The following is a 24959-nucleotide window of genomic DNA, read 5'->3' as shown; positions in this document are numbered from 1 at the left end:
GCAGCTCTCCAGCCCCTTCCTCCTCTCCCTCCCATGTCCAGCAGCTCTGTCCCTTCCCTCCAGTCCCTTCTTCCTCTTTCTCCCTTGTCCAGCAGCTCTTCAGCCCCTTCATCCTCTCCCTCCCATGTCCAGAAGCTCTCCAGCCCCCCATTCCTCCTCTCCCTCCCATGTCCAGCAGCTCTCCAGCTCCCCCTCCTCCTCTCCCTCCCATGTGCAGCAGCTCTCAGCCACTTTCCCTCCAGGCCCGCCCATCCACATCCTTGCTCGCTGTCTCTGCCTTTTCTCCTGCGGCTCCGCCGGGTACGGCCGTCCGGGAGGCAGTGTTCAGCGTAGCCTGCCTGTCCTTAATTCTTCTCCCCAGGCTCCGCTTCGCTGCATCGCTCCATCGCTCCCTGCATTCTTCTACTCGCCTGTCACGCAGCGCTGCCATTCACACAGGCAGCTGCGCTCCCCTTTGCCGCGTCCATCCGGTCCTCTCTGATGCACTTCCTGTTAGGACCAGATGGATGTGGTAGGGGGGAGCGCAGCTGGCTGTGTGAATGGCAGCGCTGCGTGACAGGCGAGTAGAAGAATGTAGGGAGCAATGGAGCGATGCAGCGGAGCCTGGGGAGAAGAATTAAGGACAGGCAGGCTACGCTGAACGCTGCCTCCCGGATGGCCGCACCCGGCGGAGCCGCGGGACAAAAGGCAGCGACAGCGAGCAAGGATGTGGATGGGCGGGCCTGGAGGGAAAGTGGCTGGGCCTGGGCCCATGATCCAGGCCCACCCGTGGCTACACCCAGGACAGTAAACACCCCAACCAAGGGACTCGGGAAGACAATATCAACTGTTAATAGTCTGCCAAGAAATCATTATGCAAGTGGGAGCCTCCATAAGTCCTTCAGGACTTGGCACTTGTGTACATGGGATGAACTTTACCTTTACTAAGGGACCAGGGTTCTATGATTTGTGCTGGCATAATTTGCATCCTGGGGTCTTCTTGCAGTGTTTTGTGCCATTTTCTCCTATTTGGTGTTCTGCTTCATAAACCACACACTTTTAAGGCATCAGAAAATTCTCAATTATTAATTGCATTTTATGTATGTTTCAATTCTGTGTTCTTAATATGAATATATTTATTTGTGAGCTACTGAGTACATTAGGATGGTGCAGGTTATAAATATTTTAAGTAAATTGACAGATTCAGGTCACAAGAATTTCTAAGGCAATAGATGCAAAATGACTAGTTCTCCACTTCTCCAGATATCTCTACACATCCACGTTAAGGAGGTGGGCTACTCCAAAATGACCTCACAAGGGGGAGGAGTGAAGAGCTTTGGAGAGCTCTGCGTTGCCAGGTGGGTGGTTTAACCGCACCTTTGGGCGGGTTTTCACCTTTGTCCGCGTTTTTTTTTTTTGGAAGGGGCGGGTTACGAGTTATTGGGCGTTTTTCCGTGGCCGCGCTGCGTGATTGGGCTGTTTCACGCGGCCACGGACCAATTAGAAGCCTAGCGTGAGGGGCGAGAGGCGGGCTGCAGGTTCCATTTAAAAATACCTGCAGCAATTTCGTCTGCCCCACCCAGTGCATTAGTTTCTGTTTTTGTATGGCTTCAGGAGCAGCTCCTTTTCTTCCAGAAATAAGAAAATCTCCAGCCTTGCCCTTAATCTATACCAACATACGCTCCAGCACTCAGAGGGAAAACAGGTGGGAAATGTCTGTCTCGCTTTGTGATCAGGTAAGAAATTCTTCTCTGGGACGATGTAAAAGCCAGATCTGCGGGATCCCTGGGATCTTCCGGATCTGTTAAGTACTACCTTAGACTGGAGCGCTTCTTTGTTTTGAGGCATCCACGTTGTTGTTCTTTATTGTTGGTCCATCTGTAACAAGTCTAAAGCGGTTTTTGTTGGATAGGCAGTGCCTTCCTTGCAAGGTGGAGCATAATTCAATAGCACTAAAACAACTTCAAAATTATTGTAGCTAGTAGAAACAGCAATTATAAATTCTGTAGTTTGTGCTCATTTTTCTTCACTCTTCTTCTATACAATTCAGATGGCCAGATTTCAGTGAGGATATCCTGTTTCCTGATGGGTTCATCTTAACTGTTGTTGTAATATGCTTTGAGAATCCTGGTGAAGGAGTGGAGCGCCGGATACTACTCGAATACTATGAATACTACTGACTACCAGAACAACCTCATGTTTTGTGCCTACTGATGGACTTATACTTATGGACTCTAACTCTGCTTTTGGCCTTTTAGCCATACTTTATTAATGCACTGGACCTTCTGTGCCTTACATGTAATGAGCCTAGACTAAGACCTAAACCTGTGCAGTTTAGACTTTTACTAGTAGTATGTATTTGTTAACCAGCAGCTAGATAACAAATTGTAGTAGTCAGCAATTTAGGGTTGTATGGAAGGCAGCTGGCTCTGCCAGCCCAGTCTCATGATCCCTGCATAGAGGCTGTATTGTGTAGATGTGCTGGAACACTGCAATAAGTTACATTTCTTGCAAAGTAACAATTTCTATGAAAGCTATGAAAGCTATGAAACTGACGTATCTTTTCTCTGTGAGAACTACAGAACTACTAATGTATTGCGCATGTGCCTGTACTGCGCATGTGTGTGTGTGATGTATGATGCGTTTTATGCGCATGACTAGTAATCTGTATAAGAACGAGTGTCAGATGACGCTCGACACACAGTATTCTGAGATTGTACTCGGTGCTGTGTGAATTGCTAGCAATAAAAGTTGTTTTGTTTTGGAACCAATTTGTCTTTCGCCTCCTGATTTTCTGACCCGTTACATTGGCGACCCAGATGGGACAGGAGTAGAAAGGGAAATCGGATTATATTCTTTCCCCTTCCCACTGCAGGCGGATCGGTTCACCGACTCCCCCGGCCGGGAAAGTGGTTAGTGGCCACCGCTGACTTCAGCGTCCACTTCACGGCGGGAGGGCCGATCAATTCCGGCCGGCTGAAGGTGGGACTGTGTGGCTCCGACAAAACAGCTTTCTCATTTTTCTTTTTTCTCTCCGGAGAGACGCGTACGACGGCGCGGCCTGCTGGGACGACGGACAGGCGAGTATACTCAACGTAGTGACCGGCTCGGTAAAGGGCCGAAGAAGAGGATTGATCACCCTCTTAGCCAGTGACTAATACGGACTAGGTCCCGGAACCTCACTAGGCTTGGGCGAAGAAACCGTACGGGAGGGTTTCTTGTTGTGTGCGAAAGTTGTGTGATTGGGCCTGCAGTTCCAGGCTGGGCGACCACGTCCTGGTCAGGCCGAGTGTTGACCCTTCTGTGTCCGGTGGAACGAGACCCCTTACTCCTCCACCATCCCTCTCCCCTTCGTCTGTCTCCTATCCTTTGGCACTCAGGTTAGGATGGGCGGGGGTGGTTCCACACCGCTAGACTTAATGACGGAACACTTTAGCGAAGTGTTCGACCCAGATAAATGCAGTAGGGCCGGGATGATACAGCGATGTCAATTTATGTGGCCCGGGTTAGGAATTGCCGAATGGCCCCCGGAAGGGTCATTTGAGTACGAAAAGGTGGCGGCGGTCATGAATATTGTTATAGTTGGGGGAAACCCCGGGTGCCCAGAGGACATCCCCTACATTGAGGCGTGGTTAAGCGTTGTCTGGGACCCGCCCGACTGGGCCCAACATAAGGTAGAGAAGGCCGCCCTTATGGTGATAAAACAGAGGAAGGGGCGGGGAGCTAAACGAACCCCGGCCTTCGCTCTCCAAACTCCGGCAGTCGCTGCCGTTCCGAAGGCCAGGGGAACCGCCCCTATAACGCCCACCGCCCCTTCCGTCAGAGCCCCAGAGGCCACGCCCCGTACTACCGCCAAGAACAATAAGGCCACGCCCCGTGCTACCAGTGCGCTTCCCAAACCGAGGCCACCCATGAAAGGCCGAGGGAAAGCTCAGGGCCCGCCCGAAAAGGTGCCCCCTAAGGCCCCAGTCCTTGTTACCACGGAAGCCTACGAAGATGATGTGGCGCCTCCTCCATACGTTCCCCTATATCCCGACCTCGCGGACTTGTCGGATGGCCCGGATGACGCTGAGGCCTCCGAGTCCGAGTCGGACACTGGAGACGCTATAATCCCGGACCCCACAACTAACAGGAAGAGTCACAGAGTAGTGAAAACCGTTACCCGATACCCCCAGTCGAGTCCGAGAAGTACACTTCCGGCTTCCCGGAGGACAGAAGTGACTAACCTATACCCGGTCCGGCAGTCTACGACCTACACCCCTAACCCAGTGGCCGATGCCCAGCCCATTCAGTCGACCGTCTACAGCCACGTCCCCTTCTCCAGCGCTGATCTATATAACTGGAAGTTGCACGGACCATCTTATGATCAGAAACCCGAACAACTGATAGAACTGGTAGAAGGCATCATTTACAGTTATAATCCCAAGTGGGCCGACCTCAGGCAGTTGAGCGCCCACATCCTGACCACTGAAGAGCGCCGCCTCCTACAGCAAAATATGGAACAAGCGATCCGAGACGCCAACCCGGGAAATGCTAACGTACAGGCCATCCTAGATATAGAAGCCCCTACCGCGGTCCCTGCATGGGACTACCGGACCGAGGAAGGACAGGCCGTCATTCGCCGGTACCAACAGGCATACCTGGCGGCCCTTAAGAAGGGAAAACAGAAAATTACAAATATGGGAAAAATTCACAATATAGTTCAACAGAAGAATGAAAGTCCAGGGGACTTCCTTGAGCGCCTTATGGATGCATTCAGGAGACATAGTCCAATAAACCCCGAGGACCCCAAAAACGTCTCCACAGTGGTCATGAGTTTTGTTAGCCAGTCAGCACCCGACATACGGAGGAAACTCCAGAGAACCGAAGGATTTGAAGGGATGGGCATCAGCCAACTGAAGGCCATAGCTGATCGCGTGTTCGGATACCGCGACCAAGAAGAGAAGGCCGAAGCCCGGAAGGAGTCCACCAGGCGGATGCACGAGAATGCGGATGTGTTAGCCACAGTGCTGGAAGAACGCTTAGGGTCCAGGCCACGGGGCAGAGGTAGAGGCCGAGGAGGGAGAGGAACACGGTCCCCCTTAGGACGCAACCAATGCGCAAACTGTCGGGAGGAAGGGCACTGGTGGGCGGACTGTCCGGAGAAACCGCGTGACCAGAAGAGAGGGGGGGAAGACGCCGACCACCCAAAGGGCCCCAGACAAGGACAACGAGGACGGGGCCGCGGCCGGGAACGGGCCGAACAGCAGGAATGGCAGATGGCTCTGGACGCCACCCGGGACCATACGGCATGAAGGGACCGGGAGGGCAGAGTCCCCACTGACCCTCTGGTGGAAATCCGCGTGGGGACGCAATTGATGAAGGCCCTCCTAGACACGGGGGCCCAACGTTCCGTCATCACCACAGCCATCGCCCCGGCCACAAAAGAAACTATACCAATTATCGGTGCTTCTGGAAAATCGCTCACAGCCCCCCTCCTCAGGGAACGCCAAGTCCAGATCGGTGGGACGATGGTGTCTCACCAGTTCATCCATATCCCCGAGTGCCCCGTCCCCCTGATTGGCCGCGACCTACTGTGCAAACTCCAAGCCACCCTGAAGTTCAAACCAACGGGCGAAGTGGAAGCCCATTTCGAAGACCAACCAGTGACGCTCCTCTGCCCGGTGCGGGAGGAATGGAGACTATATGCCCCCCTTATTGCAGGCCCTGACGACGGCCGCTATTACCAGGACACCCCTTTCGCACAACAGAGAAGGGACCTAATGGAAGAGGTGCCCAACGTATGGGCGGAGGTGAACCCTGGTGGACTAGCCGTCAACGCCATCCCCCTCTGGATCGAACTCAAACCAAATGCCCAAGTTGTCAACCAAGGACAATATCACATCCCTTATGCAGCCCTGCATAGCATGCAAACACACCTACAAAAACTCCTTCAGCACGGGGTCCTGAGACCTGTCAGATCTGCTTGGAACACCCCATTATTGCCCGTGAAAAAGCCAGGAACGTCGGAGTATAGGCCCGTCCAAGACTTGAGGAAGGTCAACAACCAGGTAGCCGACATAGTTGCCCTCGTACCGAACCCTTATTCCATTCTCGCCCAAGTGCCAGCCCAGACCAAGTGGTACAGTGTCATTGATTTGAAGGACGCCTTCTTCTCCATCCCCCTTGCCGCCGACAGCCAGAAATTGTTTGCCTTCACGTGGGAAGACTTACAGACTGGTAATAAGCAGCAGTTTACCTGGACACGACTCCCCCAGGGATTCAAGAACTCCCCCACCCTCTTCGGCGACCAACTCGCTCAGGACCTGAAGACGTATCAGGACGAGTATGGGCCGGTCGTCCAATACGTGGATGACCTGTTGGTGGCCCGTGAAACGTACACGGACTGTGCAGAAGCTACCCTTTACCTCTTGAAAACCCTGGAAGCCCGGGGGTATCGGGCCAGTCGCAAGAAGGCCCAGATATGCGAGATCGAAGTCGAGTATCTGGGGTTTCGCCTCCGAGAAGGAACCCGGAGGCTCGGTATCCCCCGAACCCAAGCTATCCGCAACCAACCCACTCCTGCAAATAAGAAGGAACTACGGGCACTCCTCGGAGCTGCTGGATATTGCCGCATTTGGATCATCAATTTTGCCATCCTGACCCACAGTTTGTATGCCAAACTGAAAGGACCTGAACTCGAGGGCCAAGATCTCCAGTGGGAGAAAAGCGAACTGAAAGCCCTTCAGGACCTTAAGGATGCCCTTGCGGCCCCACCAGCGCTCGGACTGCCAGATGTGACTAAGCCGTTCCACTTGTTCATCGACGAAAAGAAGGGATTGGCACTTGGAGTCCTCACCCAACTGGTCGGCACCTGGCAACGCCCTGTAGCATACCTCTCCAAAGGCATGGACAACGTGGCACGAGGATGGCCGGGCTGCCTACGAAGCATTGCGGCTGCCTGTCTGCTGATACACGAGGCCAACAAGCTCACCTTCGGCCAAACACTCTTTGTAACTACGCCCCACACCATCCGCGGCCTACTCGAGAGCCACGGACCCAGATGGATGACCAACTCCCGATTGGTCAAATACCAAGCCCTCCTGTGCGAAAATCCGGAGGTACGGATCCTGGACACAACTAACCTTAATCCCGCTACTCTCCTTCCGGCCCCTGAACCACCACTCCACGACTGTGAAGAGGTAATGGCCACTGTGCACTCGAGCAGACCTGATCTGAAGGACCAACCCTGGCAAGGGGGCATCACCCTTTTTACCGATGGAAGCAGCCAGGTGATAGAGGGAATTCGAAGAGCTGGCTATGCTTTCGTGTCTGAGGACCATGTGATCGAGGCTATGGCCCTGCCGCCCGGAACATCAGCCCAGAAAGCGGAGCTGATCGCCCTCACCAGAGCCCTCCTGTGGGCTGAAGGAAAAGTTGTTAACATTTACACCGACTCCAAATACGCTTTCCTCACCCTCCAGGTGCACGGAGCCTTGTACAAGGAGAGGGGATTTCTGACAGCTGAGGGGAAAGGACTTGCAAATGCCGCTGAGATCTGCCAGTTACTCGAGTCAGTATGGAAACCGAAGAAGGTGGCTGTGATGCACTGCAGGGCCCACACCGGGAGAACGGACCCTATCGCCCGGGGAAATCAGCGGGCAGACGACGCTGCAAAAAGAGCAAGTCAACTCCCTTACCTTTCTTGTTCCTCTGACCCTGTACTCGTTGTTCACCTCCCCACCGAGATCCCTATCTATGCCCCGCAAGAAACGGAGTGGGCCCGGCAAGAGGGCCTGGAGGCACGCAATGGCTGGTGGATACTACAAGACGGACGCATATGGATACCCGAAGCCCTGGCGTGGACCGTGGCCAAGGAGGCCCACGAACGTACCCACCTAGGCAAGAACGCTCTGGGACGCCTGCTCGAGAAGACCTATTACATTAACAAATTATCTCTGTGGACCAAAAATGCTTCCAGTCAATGCTTAACCTGTGCTCGGAACAATCCAAGGACGGGACCCGGTCCGACGCCAAGCCATGTTCTCCGGGCACTAGCCCATTCCACGTTTGCCAGATTGATTTCACGCATATGCCCCCAGCACGGGGATATAAAGCCATCCTCGTCGCTGTATGTACCTACACTGGATGGATTGAAGCTCAGCCCACCAGAACGGAAATGGCGAAGGAAGTCACCTCCTTATTGATCCAGCACATTCTGCCGAGATACGGCCTCCCCAAGCAAATAAACTCCGACAACGGCCCTGCATTCGCCAGCGAAGTTACACAACAGCTCAGTACGAGACTGGGCCTCGACTGGAAGTTGCATTGTGCCTGGAGGCCCCAGAGCAGCGGTATAGTGGAGAGAGCTAACCGTTCCCTGAAGAATCAGCTAGCCAAGCTGTGCCAAGAGGCAAAGGCCAAATGGCCCGACCTGCTCCCACTGGCCTTGCTACATATGAGGTGCACCCCCAAGGCCACAGGCCTTACTCCTTACGAGATGATGTATGCTAGACCACCACCACTACCCTCTTTTCCCGACTCCTTGCAGATACAGGGCGAGAATTCCTTAGTGAGACAGATGAAAGCCTTACGCGAGGTAGTGCAGGACATCCAACAATACACTGAGAGTGTAGGTCCCTTAGTCCTCACCAGTCCTACACACCAGTTTAGGGTGGGGGATGAGGTTTGGGTAAAGGAGTGGGATGAATCGGACTGTCTGAAACCCAAATGGAAAGGGCCCTCCCTTGTTCTCCTAACGACTCCTACCGCTGTTAAAATTGCAGGAAGCCCAGTGTGGATACATTGGACCCGACTGAAGCCTGCCGCTCCTACTAGCAGCACCCCGAAACAGTGGACGGCGCATCAACATCCTAACGCTCCACTACGGCTGACCCTCAGAAAGACGTGAACCGGTAGATTCATGCCTGCCCAGCAACAGGACCCCAGCTTTTGGACCCACTGTGTCTTTGGCTCTGCGTTTATTGTAGCCATAATCGTGGGCCTTATCATCTTCTTGTTGCAAAAGCTCGGATACCTTCCACCACATATATGATGCTGAGCCTACTACTCCTCCTTTGCTCAGTCCCGAGCTATCACCCCCTGAGCCAGAACTGTACTGAATGTTTGCGCCTGGTGCGCCATCGTATAAAAGGAGGGTACCACCTAGTCACCACCCTCATCCACCAGTCGCAGCCCCCGGACAGCGGCTGTCGGCTCCTTCCGACTTGCGCCATCATCACCACGGCTGGCCTCCAACAGTTCCACAGGTGCCTCCAAGGCAACCTCACCGTCTGCCATAGCCCCACCAAGCCAAGATACTACAATGTCACCCTCAGTGTAGGACTCCCTGCGTATGTGGCTGGGTCCCCGGGGGTTGAAGGGGATGGCATTCTGTATTACGTTAATTCCACTCGCATCCTTGCTGGCGGTACCCAAACTGTGGCTACACTCACTTTCGACGTTTGCGCCGCCATGGACAAACACCCTTGGTCCCGTAAGTGTGGAAGCCAAAGTTGGCGTGAGGCATATGTGAACGACCACAAGTATGTCTGCCCTTTCAGTCCAGACATGAGATGCTGCTCCCCTTGGGTTTGGCTCCCGTGTGCCGGCGACACTCGAGCCTCGGGCTGGGAACGAGTATGCGCTTACACGGGAGGAGGATATACCGGATGCACCGGCCTGGGCGAATTTCGTCGAGGCTCTGGTAACTATGTGTCCCTAGACTGGCCCATCCGAGGCCACGACATGCCATGGAGAGGAACGTGGGGCCTTGGCATTGACGGAGGAGGAATGGATCCGCTGACGTATATTACCATATATCAAAGCCTCGAAACAAAGCCTCCCACGCACTACCAGACTACTGTCGTTGGGTACCAAGAAGTATTCGATGAAATCGCTCGCGCTGAAGAAGCAGCGACTAAGTTCCCCATCTCCCCAGAAGCGCGGAATATGTTCCTTAACCTGGCCGAAAACATTGCCTTCTCCCTGGAGATTACCAACTGTTTCGTCTGTGGAGGCACCGATATGGGTGAGCAATGGCCTTGGGAAGCGAGGGAGATCCGACAACAGACATGGGATGCGCTCAACACCACAAACATTACCTTTCCCCAGCGCCCGAAGCCGTACGAGTGGGCCCTGAGAACCAATATCATAGGTACCCTCTGCGCTAGTCGAGCGCCATCGCAGCGTTATTCTGTACCCGTGGGAGATTCCGCTTGCACGGGGGTCCTTCAGTTTAACGGCAGTCGACATACCTGGTGGCAGATGGACCGCCTGCCTGTCCCGGAGCCCATCTGGACTGAACCCACCTTGAACGCAACCTGGACACACGGAGGGAATGCCTCCCTTAAGTGGGTAGCCTCGGAGGGCTACTACTATATTTGCGGGCGCAGGGCTTATGAACAGCTCCCGGCCCGCTGGTACGGTACCTGTCTCTTGGGCACCGTCCGACCTAGTTTCTTCCTTCTGCCCCTGCGAGTCGGCGAGACGTTGGGCATCCCCCTTTACATGGAAAAGGGACCTGATAACATTGGCAGACGTAAACGGTCCCTCCCAAGCACCAAACCCAAAGTTCAGATAGGAGACTGGAAGGACAACGAGTGGCCGCCAGAACGTATCATCCATTACTATGGACCGGCCACATGGGCTGAAGATGGTACATATGGGTACCGTACTCCTATCTACATGCTGAATCGCATCATCCGCTTGCAGGCGGTGCTTGAGATCCTTACCAATGATTCGGCCTTTGCCCTCAACATTTTAGCCCGACAGAACACTAAGCTTATTACCGCAGTTTACCAAAATCGCTTGGCTCTTGACTACCTCTTGGCCCAGGAAGGCGGGGTGTGTGGCAAGTTTAACCTCAGTAATTGCTGCCTACAGATAGATGACCAAAGCCAAGTCATCAGCGAGATAACTGACCGGATGGTCAAATTGGCCCACGTCCCCGTCCAAACCTGGAACAGTGCTTGGGATTGGACCTCCTCCCTAACTAGCTGGTTGCCGACCTCCGGGAGCCTAAAGGGTCTCCTCGTCATGGGGGGCCTGTTTTTGCTGTCCTGCCTATTAATACCTTTGTCTCTCCCCTTAGTTTTCAGGTGTCTCCGCTCCACCATGGAAAGCATCGCTGACCGCCGTGCTGCTGCCCAACTTATGGCTCTCCAGATGTACTCCCCCATTCCCCAGTCTGATGAAGCTGACGATGAAGCACCTTGTGGCTGACGTGCACCTTTCACCTCCTGAGTCAATTAATGGGCCAGTGCCCTTGTGCCAGCATAAGACCGGATACAAAGGGGGGGGGATTCCACTAGGGGCCCTCCGTCTCAACCCCGGCGAAGCAACCAACGGCTGCGCAAGGGCTTAGGGCTCGCTTGTTGCCTCCCTCGCTAACTACCCTTGTCCTTTCTTTCTTTTTTTTTTAGGGTTCATGACGGTGATACTCTCCACCAGATGGATGTTCAAGTATCAAAAGGGGGGAATGAAGGAGTGGAGCGCCGGATACTACTCGAATACTATGAATACTACTGACTACCAGAACAACCTCATGTTTTGTGCCTACTGATGGACTTATACTTATGGACTCTAACTCTGCTTTTGGCCTTTTAGCCATACTTTATTAATGCACTGGACCTTCTGTGCCTTACATGTAATGAGCCTAGACTAAGACCTAAACCTGTGCAGTTTAGACTTTTACTAGTAGTATGTATTTGTTAACCAGCAGCTAGATAACAAATTGTAGTAGTCAGCAATTTAGGGTTGTATGGAAGGCAGCTGGCTCTGCCAGCCCAGTCTCATGATCCCTGCATAGAGGCTGTATTGTGTAGATGTGCTGGAACACTGCAATAAGTTACATTTCTTGCAAAGTAACAATTTCTATGAAAGCTATGAAACTGACGTATCTTTTCTCTGTGAGAACTACAGAACTACTAATGTATTGCGCATGTGCCTGTACTGCGCATGTGTGTGTGTGATGTATGATGCGTTTTATGCGCATGACTAGTAATCTGTATAAGAACGAGTGTCAGATGACGCTCGACACACAGTATTCTGAGATTGTACTCGGTGCTGTGTGAATTGCTAGCAATAAAAGTTGTTTTGTTTTGGAACCAATTTGTCTTTCGCCTCCTGATTTTCTGACCCGTTACACTGGTGTAAGACAATGGAATATATTGAAATTAAATGGAAGTAGAATTAAACTCTCCTTTCATTGGGGCACCTGGAATCACATTTTCATCTGTTTTGTAGAAGTTTGCCTTTTAGATATACAAATGGATTATTCTGTTTTGAACATGTTTCAGGGGCAAGTGGTTTTATAAGCCCAAATAAAAATAAATATTTTGTGAGGGGTCACGTGATGCTCGAGCAACTCAGAAACAACAGCGAAGGGGAGTCGCATGGATAACTCTCTCAGTACCCCAACTAAAGCAATCCAGAGGTACAAAAAAAGACAAAGAGAAGTCGAAGGCGGCAGGCGGAACAGAGGAAAGCCCGCAACAGAACGACTCCCCGATGTTCTCTGCAGAACAGCTACAACAACTCGCAGATGCCATGGGAGCGGTGATCGAACCGAAGCTGGGCAAGGTCTTCGCACAATTATCAACCCTTGAGGCGCTCATCACGGATACGACGAGGCGGACCGGAGAGTTAGAACAGCGGGTAGCAGCGGTGGGGGAGACGATCGCACCGACCTTGCAGCAGATAGCAGCGCTCAAAGTTACGACGGAGTCCCTAAACGAAAAGCTAGACTAGCTAGAGAATAGATCTCGTCGGGCAAACCTCAGAATTTGTGGGCTTCCCTGAGTCCGTGGGAGCCTCGGTACTGCCTTCAGTGCTCGAAAAATGGCTGTCCAAAGAATTTGCACTGTCTGACCACGCGGGGCCCCTGTGCTTGGAGAAGGCTTACCGCGTGGGCAGACAACAAGATGGCCGACGAAACCCGCGAACTATGATTCTCAAAGTCCACAATTACGTGCATAAAGAGGAGATTTTGCGGGGTTTCTGGCATAAAAGAAACCAAGTTTGATGGCCATCAAATCTACATCTTTCAAGACTACTCCTCGGCATTGCAAGAAAAGAGGAAGCACTTCACTCCGCTCTGCAAGAGACTACACGAGCTGAATACCCATTTCATGCTGGTTTACCCGGCGGTGTTAAAAGTTAAAGAGAACGGACAATGGAGAGCTTTTGGAACATATGACGAAGCACAGAAATTTGTGCATGAGTTGGATCGGAAGGGATGGGACGCCAAAGGAAACTACTGAACAGACCATCCATAAGACATGGAGAGTCTTGGAACAGGGAGTCCAAAAGCGTGAGCAGTTTTTCAGAGTTGCAGGGTTTGTGTGATGCTTATTGTACCTTGGAGGGTCGGGGACCGGGAGGCAAGGAAAACCCCTAGGACCCATTTTATAATGGGCAGCGCATGTAAGGGACTAGGGTGTGGGAATGGGGGGGAAGAGGGGGCGGGGAGGGAGGGGGGAGCACGAGATGTTCATCTTAGATTAGGAAACCACAGTCATAATAGGTACACAATGAACAAAGGTACAGCAGACAGTTGGGGGGAGGAGTTGGTGGAGGGGTGTTCAGTGGGGGAAGCAGATCTCCGGGGTAAGGCTGGGTGCCCAGGAGATATGGATAGATGGAACGTTGTGTGGAAAAGGCGATCCAGGGTCCAGCGCGTCATTAGGTAAAGTGCGCTTGATTTCCTGGAACGTCGGGGGCATTACCTCTCCTATCAAGAGAACTAAAATCTTAGCAGCCCTAAAACAACACAGGGTGGGGATAGCCTGCCTCTAGGAGACCCGGCTCTCGCAAGAAGAACATGAGAAATTAAAACACAGCTGGGTTGGGGAGGTATTCTGTTCCTCAGCGACAGGCCGTGGGGGGGGGGGGGGGGGGGGGGGAGATGGCCATCTTGATTCACAAAGCGCTAATGTGCCAGGCAAAAATGATGATCAGAGATGGAGACGGGAGGCTGGTGGGGATTAAAATTAATCTACAAGGGAAAGAGATGCACTTAGCGTCAGTCTATGGCCCCAATACACCAGCGCACAACTTCTATGCCCAGCTACTAGCACGTTACCAGGGGCACGCGGCACTTCCACTGATTTTAGCGGGTGATATGAACCAAGTGATTGACGGAGAGCAAGATAGATCTAAAACACTACCATCGAGGCTAGCTCCAACCATCTCAGTTTTAGAAGCCTTTTGCCAGGAGCTAGGATTAGTGGACCCATGGAGAATTTTACATGGGGAGGAGAGGGATTATACCCATACCTCCAGGGCGCATCAAACACAGTCTAGAATAGACTATATATTCACAACACAAGATCTCTTTCACATGGTAATTGATGCCCAGATTGGTCCTGAAGAAATCTCGGACCACTCCATCATATGGGTGGATAGTGAGTCAGCGACATTCTTTCAGCAGCCGCCAGTGTGGAGGTTCCCAGCTTACCTGTTTGCCTCCAGAGATTTTGGGAATCATCTACAGAAGAAATGGGAGGAGTTTCTGGTTCACAACCACGAACACTTTGAGGACACTGTTTTGTTTTGGTCTACCACCAAAGCGGTGCTCAGAGGCGAGATTATAGCCTTTGTCAGTAAGCGGAATCGGCAAATATCACAGGGGGTGGTGGATTTGGAACAGAAACTGAGGGTGGTGAAGAGGAGGTATGCCAAAGACCAAACCCAGGCACAATATGAGCTTCTTGTGTCCACCAAGACAGCTTTAAATAGGTAATGAGATCCCTGCTATATAGGAAATATAAGTTGCACAAAGTCGGGGACAAAGCGGGAGGGATGAAGGCCCTGAAAGGGGCACGTAAGTCACATTTTATCATGGCCATATGGAACCCTGCAGGGGGGATAACAAACAATTTAGAGGAGATAGCGCAGACCTTTCAGCACCACTTCGCCACACTATACGAAAAGGAGCAGGAGGAGGAAGGAACAAGGGACGGGATACGGAAGTATTTGCAAGCGAGAGGATTGGGGAAAATCCCTGCAGACCGTTTAGCCTTCCTTAATAACCCGGTGGAGGCAAAAGAACTGCAGAAAGCCATCGGTGCGCTGAAGCTGATTGTCTGTCAGGAGAGTTTTATAAAATGCTAAAAGCCCAGATAATGGGGCCATTAACAGAATACCTGAACACTGTGGTAGAGACAGGCCACTTTCCACCGCATGCTAATATGGCCTTAATAAGCCTGATACCGAAAAAAGACAGAGATCCTTTGCAACCCTGCTCCTATAGACCAATCTCTCTCATTAATGTAGAGGCCAAATGATTGTCCTGTATCCTGGCTGATAGACTGGCGCCACTGATGCTACAACTAGTCAAAGAAGAACAGGCGGGATTTGTCCGGGGCCGCCAATCAGTCTTAAATGTACGAAAATTAATATTGGCCATGCTCCCCGGGATACGCCCTGAGACCCATCGATTAATAGTGAGTTTAGATGCGGAACGCGCATTTGACCGAGTGAACTGGTCATTTATGGTGCAACCTTGAGAAGCATAGGTCTAACAGGGTGGTTTATTCAAGCAATAGAAACGCTCTATACATGTCCACGGGCAATGATTCGAGTTAATGGGGCTACAACAGAGGGATTTGACATCAGAAGAGGCACACGACAGGGCTGCCCCCTGTTCCCACTACTTTTTCTGCTGACCCTAGAACCATTACTACTACTGTTGCAGGAATTACCACTATTGTTAGCAGAATCTGTGGTACTTCAGGAGTCAAACACCACACACCAGAATGAGAGAGAAATCTTCTTTATTTGCCAGCAAACAAAGTAGGACATCAGCACTAGGTCTCTTCTTCTCTTTCTCAGCTCTCTGTGTCTTGTGGCTTCTGTCTCAGCTCCTTCTCTTATTCTTCTGACGTAAGCTGCTTCTGCTCTCAGTTATATAGGGTCCTACACCTCTCTAGCCCCCCTTTCTCACCAGATGGCAAAGAATAGATTGATTTCCCTGCCTTGAACTAATTATTACTTACACATTACTTAAAAATATCAGTTACATAGGTTTAATATTTCCTAAACTGACCTATGACCTGGGGCCTCTCACACTAGACAATGTGGCACCTATCTTTTGCATTTTATTATTTCTCATATTCCCAGTCATAGCTTAAACTGGGTTCTGGCATTCATTAAGGGGTCAAGGGCCAATCTTGCTTAATGATACATGATTTGTTATTACTTTCAGAAAACCAGTCCTTCATTTAGCTATAATTAATCAAGACTTTCCCTGACCTCTTTCACCTAGCTTCCTACACAGAACTAGCAAGGACTGTGGATAATTCAAACCAGATGATGACCTCTTAAACTGCAAACAAAGCTTCACTTGAAAAGTCAGTCAAAGATGTAACACTGACTTGAAAAGATATTCTACATAGAAATAGAACTTATTAATTACACAGAATAAAACATATTCTAAAATAAGCAGAAATCAGAATTCCTTATAAGACAAATTCTAAATCATCTAGAATTATTTATCTCTAAACTATCTCCTTCTAACCAGCATTAAACTAATCCTTTAAACTGCCTGCAATATGCCTTGCTTATAATGGTATCCAGATGTGGTAAATAATTACTTCTCTCTGACCTTTCTAACCTCTGGTCTAGCAAAAGCTAGACTTCTGAGTAAATTAAACCCAGGTGGCATTCCTCCACTTTACAGGACTGAAAAGTTAAAACACCAAATTAATCTGATTTCTTTGCCCAAGCTGCCTCACTACTACTTAACATTTCTAGAGCGCTACTAGGGTTACGCAGCGCTGTACAGTTTAACAAAGAAGGAAAGTCCCTGCTCAAAGGAGCTTACAATCTAAAGGACAGGAGTGTGGTAGCCGTGTTAGTCCACTCTTAAGGTTATCAATAGAAATCAAACAAAATAAATCATGGAAAAGAAAATAAGATGATACCTTTTTTATTGGACATAACTTAATACATTTCTTGATTAGCTTTCGAAGGTTGCCCTTCTTCCTCAGATCGGAAATAAGCAAATGTGCTAGCTGACAGTGTATATAAGTGAAAACATTCAAGCATTACTATGACAGTCTGACAGGGTGGGAGGAGGGGGTGGGTAGGAAGTATGCTTTGATGTCCCCATGCATATCATTGATATTCTAACAGGATGGGTGTGGATAGGTGAGGGGTGGGGTGATCAACAGAGACATACAGCTTTATGGTTTATAATGGGCTAGGAACCCCAGATCCTTGTTAAGTCCTTTCTGTTGGGTGTTAAAATATTCAATCATTCTGACTTCAAAGGTCTTACGTTCTTGTATGGTTTTTAAAGTTACCTTTCAGGATTCTCACTGTGAAGTCACTGGTACAGTGTCCTGGTCCTGTAAAATGTTGACCAACAGGCGTGGGAACCCTGCTGGCACCAGTATTGTTCATATGATGTCTATTGAATCTTGTCTTAAGCATCTGGCCTGTTTCTCCAATATAGCATCCTTCGTTACATTTTTTACACTGAATGATATATACCACATTGGAAGATGAGCAAGTGAAAGATCCCTTTAGGTTGAATATCTTTCCTTTGTGGATGACTTTGGGGTCCTGTGAAATATTTTGGCATAGTTTGCAACTGGATAAATTACAGGGAAGTGTGCCCTTCTGTTCCTTTTCAGTCTGTGATGGAAGTTTACTTCTGATTAGCTTGTGTTTTAAATTGGGTGGCTGTCGGAAGGCCAGTACTGGTGGGGATGGGAATATCTCTTTCAGTAATTCATCCTCCTGGAGTATAGGTTGTAGATCTCTTATGATTTTCCTCAGTTTTTCCAGCTCTGGATTGTATGTCACTACAAGCGGGATTCTGTCTGTGGATTTTTTTCTTTTTGTACTGTAGCAGATTCTCCCTGGGTGTTTTGAGGGAGGAGGCAATATTCTTGGAGATTATTTTGGGGTTGTAGCCCTTCTGTTTAAAAGATTCAGTCAAGCTTTTAAGGTGTCTGTCTCTGTCCCCTGGGTCAGAGCAGATACGGTGGTATCTTGTGGCTTGGCTGTAAATGATGGATCTTTTTGTATGTGAAGGATGGAAGCTGGAGTTGTGGAGGTAGCTGCATCTGTCTGTGGGTTTCTTGTATATAGATGTTTGTATACAGCCATCACTGATTCAGACCGTGGTGTCCAAAAAATTGACTTTTTCTGGGGAGTAGTCAATTTTGAATCTGATTGTAGGATGGCATGTATTTAAGGCAGAATAAAATTGTTTCAGAGTTTCTTCACCCTCCGTCCAAATCATAAAAATGTCATCGATGTACCAGTAGTATTTTAGAGGTTTGGTCTGGTGTGTATTCAGAAATGTCTCTTCCAGCTCAGCCATAAAAAGGTTGGCATATTGGGGTGCTGTCCTGGTGCCCATCGTAGTGCCCATTATTTGCAGATAGATATCATTGTTAAAGTGGAAGTAGTTGTGAGTTAAAATGAATTTGATTAATTTTGTAATAGTTTCTGGTGAGTATTGATGGTCCAGTGTGGATTTTTTTAGGAGTCTTCCACATGCAGCTATGCCATCCGCATGTGGAGTGTTGCTGTATAGTGATTCTACATCCATCGTGACCAGAAGGGTGTTAGGTGGTAGTTGCTTGATATTTTTCAATTTATTCAGAAAGTCTGTGGTGTCTTGTATGAAGCTGTTAGTTTTGTGTACGAGAGGTTTCAGAATTCCCTCTATGAATCCAGATATTTCTTCCGTGAGTGTGCCAATACCTGATATGATTGGTCTGCCAGGGTTTCCCGGTTTGTGGATCTTGGGTAGCATGTAGAATGTGCCCACGGAAGGTTGATTTGGTATGAGTTTCTTCAGGTGAGGTTGCGCTTGTGTAGGAAATGTTTTGATAAGGTCTTCAGCTGTTTTGTGTAATCCTGTGTGGGGTCCTCAGTTAGTTTCCTGTACTATTTATTGTCTGAGAGCTGTCTGTGCCCCTCTTCAATGTATTTTTGTATGTCCATAATTACCACTGCGCCTCCTTTGTCTGCGGGTTTGATGATAATGCGTTCATTCGTTTGTAGGGTTCTTATGGCCGCTCTTTCTGGTGGGGTAAGATTGTACAGGATTCTCTTCTGTTTGTTGGAAAGTTGGGATTTCACCCTATGTGTGAAACTTTCTATGTAATTATCCAGCTTGTAGTTTTGTCCCTCCTGTGGGGTGAAATACCGTATTTTTCGGACAATAAGACGCAACGAACCATAAGACGCACCTAGGTTTTAGAGGAGGGAAATAGGAAAAAAAAATTTTTCCTTTTTCCCTCCTCTAAAACCTAGGTGCTCCGGTGCGTCTTGTCCGAGTTCGGGATCGCCCTCCCGTACTTACGTCACGCGTTGTTCCCTGGTGGTCTAGTGACGTTGGGGCAGGAAAGAGCCCCCTCTTTCCTGCCCAGCGCGCTGCTCTCCGTCCTCCTGACTGCTTCCTGACGGTCTCGGCGAGTCAGGAAGCAGTCAGGAGGACGGAGAGCAGCGCGCTGGGCAGGAAAGAGGGGGCTCTTTCCTGCCCCGACGTCACTAGACCACCAGGGAACATCGCGTGACGTAAGTACGGGAGGGCGATCCCGAACTCGCTACCTTCGGGCTATAAGACGCACCCCCCATTTTCCTCCCAAATTTTGGGGGAAAAAAGTGCGTCTTATAGTCCGAAAAATACGGTAAGTGTTCTTTTGTTTAAGACTGTATTCCGGTCTGTTTGGTGTCCCTTTATTATAGAAATGTGTTTTAAGGCGCATTTTTCTGAAGAATTCCTCTAGGTCTGAGTATAGTTGGATTACATCTAGTTCCCTGGACGGGCAGAATGAGAGCCCTTTTGATAGCACCGAGACCTCATGCTGTGATAATTGATGGTTCGAGAGGTTTATTATCCCCATTTGGTTTGCATCTGTAAAGGTGTGATCAGTATTCTCTGGTTTGTTTGGGCTCTGATTTTCACATGCCTCAGATGTGTATCCAAGTGTCTCCAAGGTGTCTGGGGATGTTGGTTCTGCAGAGTTATAGCTATTCAAGGATAAGCAGTTTCTCTCTCTTTGATTTTGAAGAATATAGCTTTATTTCCTTTTTGCGGATAGCAATGTATTGTTTTTCTCCTTGGATGTTATGTAGGTCCTCTTTAAGTTGGTTCACAAGGTGTGGATGTAATTCCTCCATGTTCCTCATGGTTACATCCCTTTGGGTTTGTATTATTCTTTTTTTCTTGTAGAGTTGATGTATAAGTTCATTTCTTAATTTCTGACTAGTGCGTTTGCAGAGTTTCTCTGCATAGTCAGAATTGTAAGTAGTAGCCAAAGGATTTTTGATACTCAGTCCTTTGGAATGATGTCATTCTTCTTGCAGATTGTCAGAAAGTAAAGATGACTGTTCACTTTTGTTTCTTTTTCCAAAAGTTTGTTCACTTGCTTTTTCATGCGGCTGTATGCGGTATCTTCCATCTTAAGTAGAGGAGTGTGGTAGCCGTGTTAGTCCACTCTTAAGGTTATCAATAGAAATCAAACAAAATAAAACATGGAAAAGAAAATAAGATGATACCTTTTTTATTGGACATAACTTAATACATTTCTTGACTTTCCATGTTTTATTTTGTTTGATTTCTATTGATAATCTAAAGGACGAAATGAGATTAGAACACGGAAAAACATAAAAGGAATCCCGGTCTATGGGAGAGAAATAAAAGTGCTTGCCTGTGCTGATGTTATTGAGTGACCCGCAGGCCTCTTTGGAGAGCCTCCTGCGCGCCATCGCCAATTATGGCAAGCTTTCGGGGTACAAGCTCAATCAGGCGAAGTCATTAGCTCTGCCGCTAGATGAGGTATTGAGACAAAATTGGAGCAGCCAACTCCCTTTGCAATGGGCTGAACAGCAGATTCGTTACTTGGGGTAATTATTCCAACAGATATGGGGACACTGTATGAGAGAAACGTGCTGCCACTACTGGATACAACGAGACATTTGTTACAACTCTGGGGCACATGCCCACTCTCCCTCTCAGGTCGTATAGGCCTATTTAACATGGTGATAGCTCCTAAGTGGCTTTATACGTTTCAGATGCTGCCGCTGTACTTGAGGCGGAGAGAGGAGCAGACACTTCATCGATTTAATACAAAAATTCTTGTGGAATCAGAAAAAACCCAGGCTCCCATTACACACAATTCAGAAGCCGAGACCGCAGGGGGGGGGGATGGGGCTGCTTAACATACGCTACTAAACGATAGCATGTTCCATGAGACACATCAGGGACTGGTTAACAGAGAGTCAAGATTTTTCAGTAACTCAATTAGAGATGGCAATAACTTCCACTGCACACCTGGGATGGGGGTTACACGCATTGGGAAGGGGGTTAGATGTGGAATTGGGGAAGAATCCGTTAGTAGTATCAGCGAGGGCAGCGTGGAAATAGCTCTGTAAGTGGCATAATTTTGACTGGAGAGCGACACCTTTTTTGCCGTTGTTCCACAACCCAGACTTTCCAGAGGGGTCCTCTTCAGTGGCCTTCGGTCGCTGGCGGGAACTCGGGATACAGTATATATATCAACTGGTGTCTCAAGAGGGCAAGACTCGGCCATTTCCGGTGTTACAGCAGGAATTTAAGCTGACGGAGGCTGACAGGATTGCTTACCTACAGGTGCAGCACTACATCACAGCATTGGGCTGGTCCAACCTGAGTGAGGACGTTCAGGACACACTGAATACAGCACTGACACTTGGGGCACAGAATGCGGTGCCCTTAAAATACCATCACAGATTCTTACAAGATTTGACAGAGGACATAGACTTTCGCACCAGGGCACAAAGCTGGGCAAAAGATCTGAGGTCTGACGTCACAGGAGAGATCCTGTGCAGCTTCCTGTCTGCCATACAAAGAACTTCTGTCTTCACTCCCTACTGGGAGCTGCAGTACAAATTTGCTCTCAGATTATTTATCGCCGGCAAGAGCTTTCAAGGCAGGCTTTGGTGGATCAGATGCATGCCTGTGGTGCGGCCAAGCCCCAGCCACACTTGGACATATGTTCTGGTTTTGTCCGCATGTTTTGCAGCTTTGGGCCTGTATCCTAAGTGAGATAAAGAGATGCTGGGGCCGCACAATCCAGAGACACCCTCTGATTCTCTTTGGGAAGTACAAATACGCAAAACCGACTCTCCCGGGTTTTCACTCGTTTTTGCAGAGAGCGATGTTGATGGGGAAAAGAACTATATTGCTTCATTGGCGAGAGAACAAGGCACCATCCGTAGGAGCCTGGAGAATACAAATGATCGAGTTTCTGAAGCTGGAAAGGTGTGGAATCTTGGATTTCTCATCCAAAGAGGGCAAGCAGCTACAAAAGACATGGGCAAACTTTTGGGACACGCTGCAACCTCTAGCAAGGAGTAAAATCTTAAACTAGTTGTACCATAGCCAATGGCATAGAAAGGGGCTGAAGATTAGACTCTTGTGCTGGGGGGAAAGGGGGGGGAGGGCATGGGATGGGAGGTGGCTTCCCGGGGGGGGGGCGGAGAGGGAGGGGAGGGGGGGGTGAGGTTGAATAGGAATATCTTTGTTAGGAACAATTGCTGGTTTGTACTGAACTATCTTGTGGTTATCTGAATAAAAATGATTTAAACATACAAAAATATTTAAAAAAATAAATATTTTGTTTCATGCAGATGTCTTTTGTTTAAACATAACTAAATGGGCTATTATCCCCTAATGCAGTCCACTGGCTTTCTTATATTTTACTCTTGTGATGACTTATACTGTGCCAAAACTGAAAACTCTTATCTCTTTGAGGTTAAATGAGGGGACATGGGATGAGCTTATCTGGTCCAAGGAGACAGTATGACAGTTCCCCCTGCAGCAGCCATCTCCAGTTTGTCAAAAACAATAGCAAAGTAGATTTGCATTCTCTCTTACTAGGGGAGGGTGGGGGAAGGTCTAAGAGGAGTTGTGGGGGCAGGTGGAATTTTTGAGGGTCTGTGAAGAAGGGGAAGGTTATTTTTAAAATATATTTGTCAATACATCAGAAGCTGCTTTGTTATTTCCAAAGCTGTATTGTGGTTTTCACTGGAGCACTGGATGCCTGCTTTTTTCTTTATGATGACAATAAAGATAGTGCTCTGTAAAAAAAATACTTAAAAATGTTTATGCCTAAGTGTGTGAATTATTTTTTTATTTGACAGAAATGTCATTTATTTGAAAACTTCCCATATGAACATATAACATAAAATTTGAAATCAGTAAAACAGCATTAAAAATTGTTAGAAACAGCAGCACCTCACTTTTGCACATTTTGCTCATTTTTACACACTGTTCTATACAATACAGTAATACATGTCCAAATCTTTCTTGAAGAGCTGCAAGCACCTCGATCCAGCTGCATTTCTTCTCAGAGGGGCTGTATACACTTAGATCCAGCAGTAGTATATTTCTCATCAGAAGGAATGCATACACCAGAATCCTGCATATTTTCTCATCAGAAGGGTTACATACACCATGTACTCCGAGGACAAGCAGGCTGATATTCTCACGTGTGGGTGACGTCACGTCGGCCCCGGAGGATTTTAGTAAAAAAATCACAGAAGTCTCTTCTGGAGTGTTCTACCGCGTGAGGCGCCGGTAGTGCGCATGCGCGAACACAATTTCCTGCCTGTCGCGCGGTCACGCTCCTCCTTTCTTTTCCGCCTCTGAGGAGACACTGAGTTCTGTCTTCAGCGCTTCACGTTTTCCAGGCCTTCGGAGTGGAAGTTCTCTTTTCTTCTTCAAACGAGTTCGTTTTTACCCTTTTCAGGTGTTCGTTTAAAAACCAAACAAAACCTTTAGTCCTTTGTTTCGTAGGTTTTTTTCGTTTTCTAAGTTTTCTTTCTTTTTTTATGCAACCATTCTTAGGTCGCTTGATCGGGTATTTTTCCCTTTTTTTGTGTCTGTTCCATAGAGTGCTAAAAGTAGCTACTGATGAACAGAAGGCTTTATTAGGGGTCAGTGGCACCATTTTGAAGAAGGCTCTAGAAAAGGAATGGGAAACCATAATACACAACAGGGCCACATGAATGTCGGTGCTGTTTCTAGCAGACTGGAAATGCCCAGAGCGCCATAGACCTTCTGTAATAAATAAATAAACATTTAAGTAAAAACAATGGAATCAAACTGTTGGAGTGGGAATTCTGAAAATATGTACAAAGTGCAGTATTTAAAATGGCAAAACTCTGGTTAATGACTTGTTCTGTGTATACTTCCCATGGTCTCAAGGCCGCAGGTTGATCACCCCTGCTCTACAGCTACTGGGAAAACTAAACAAGTTGGATTACTAAACATCCCTACATAGAATCTCTGTGCAAACAAAATAACTGGTCTCTGTTGCACACTTAAAATATAGATAGAACCTCAGAGACCACAGAATAATTGACCACAAATTAAAACTAGAAATATATACACAACAAATTAAACTGTATTCTCAAGAAACCTTGCATGTAGTACACCATCAGAGATATAGGAGATGTACTTACTCCTGCACTATGCAAAATATAAAGTGAGCAGATGTAAATTCCAAAAACCAAAAATCACTTAATTGAAAATATATTTTTATACCTTTATTGTTTGGTTTCTGCTTTCCTTTACCTTCTCTTAATTCACTTGCCAGGGTCTCCAGTCCATCTGATACATCTCTTCTGTGTCTTCCTCACTTTTTTTTCCTACATCTATCTTAGACATTGATCTTTACCTCTCAGCTTGCTTCCATTTAATTTTCTCTCTCTACTCACTAAGATTTCACTCCTCCTCCCAATTTCCCTTTTTCACTGCATCTACCTACAAATTTTAATTTATTTTCCTCATCCTAGCCTCCATTCCCCATCACTTTCCTTTTAGTACCTTCCCCTTCTCTCCTCTGTCCAGAATTTCCCCCTCATTTTCCTGCATATAGCATCTTCCCTTTCTTGTTCTCTCTGCCTCTGCCAGCATTTCCCCTCTTTTCCTATCCCTCCATGCCCAATATTTCTCTCTCTCTTCCCACCCCCCATTTTCAGTTTCTCCCTCT

General features: G+C 48.4%; 1 pseudogene; it reads left to right on the top strand.

Moving 5' to 3' along the window:
* The window catches only part of LOC115463701, a 750344-nt pseudogene that overhangs the window by 99077 nt on the left and 626308 nt on the right, over positions 1-24959 (top strand).

This window comes from Microcaecilia unicolor, chromosome 2 (assembly GCF_901765095.1).
Source record: "Microcaecilia unicolor chromosome 2, aMicUni1.1, whole genome shotgun sequence".
Taxonomy (NCBI): domain Eukaryota; kingdom Metazoa; phylum Chordata; class Amphibia; order Gymnophiona; family Siphonopidae; genus Microcaecilia; species Microcaecilia unicolor.
This window is presented reverse-complemented; position numbering and strand designations above follow the sequence as displayed.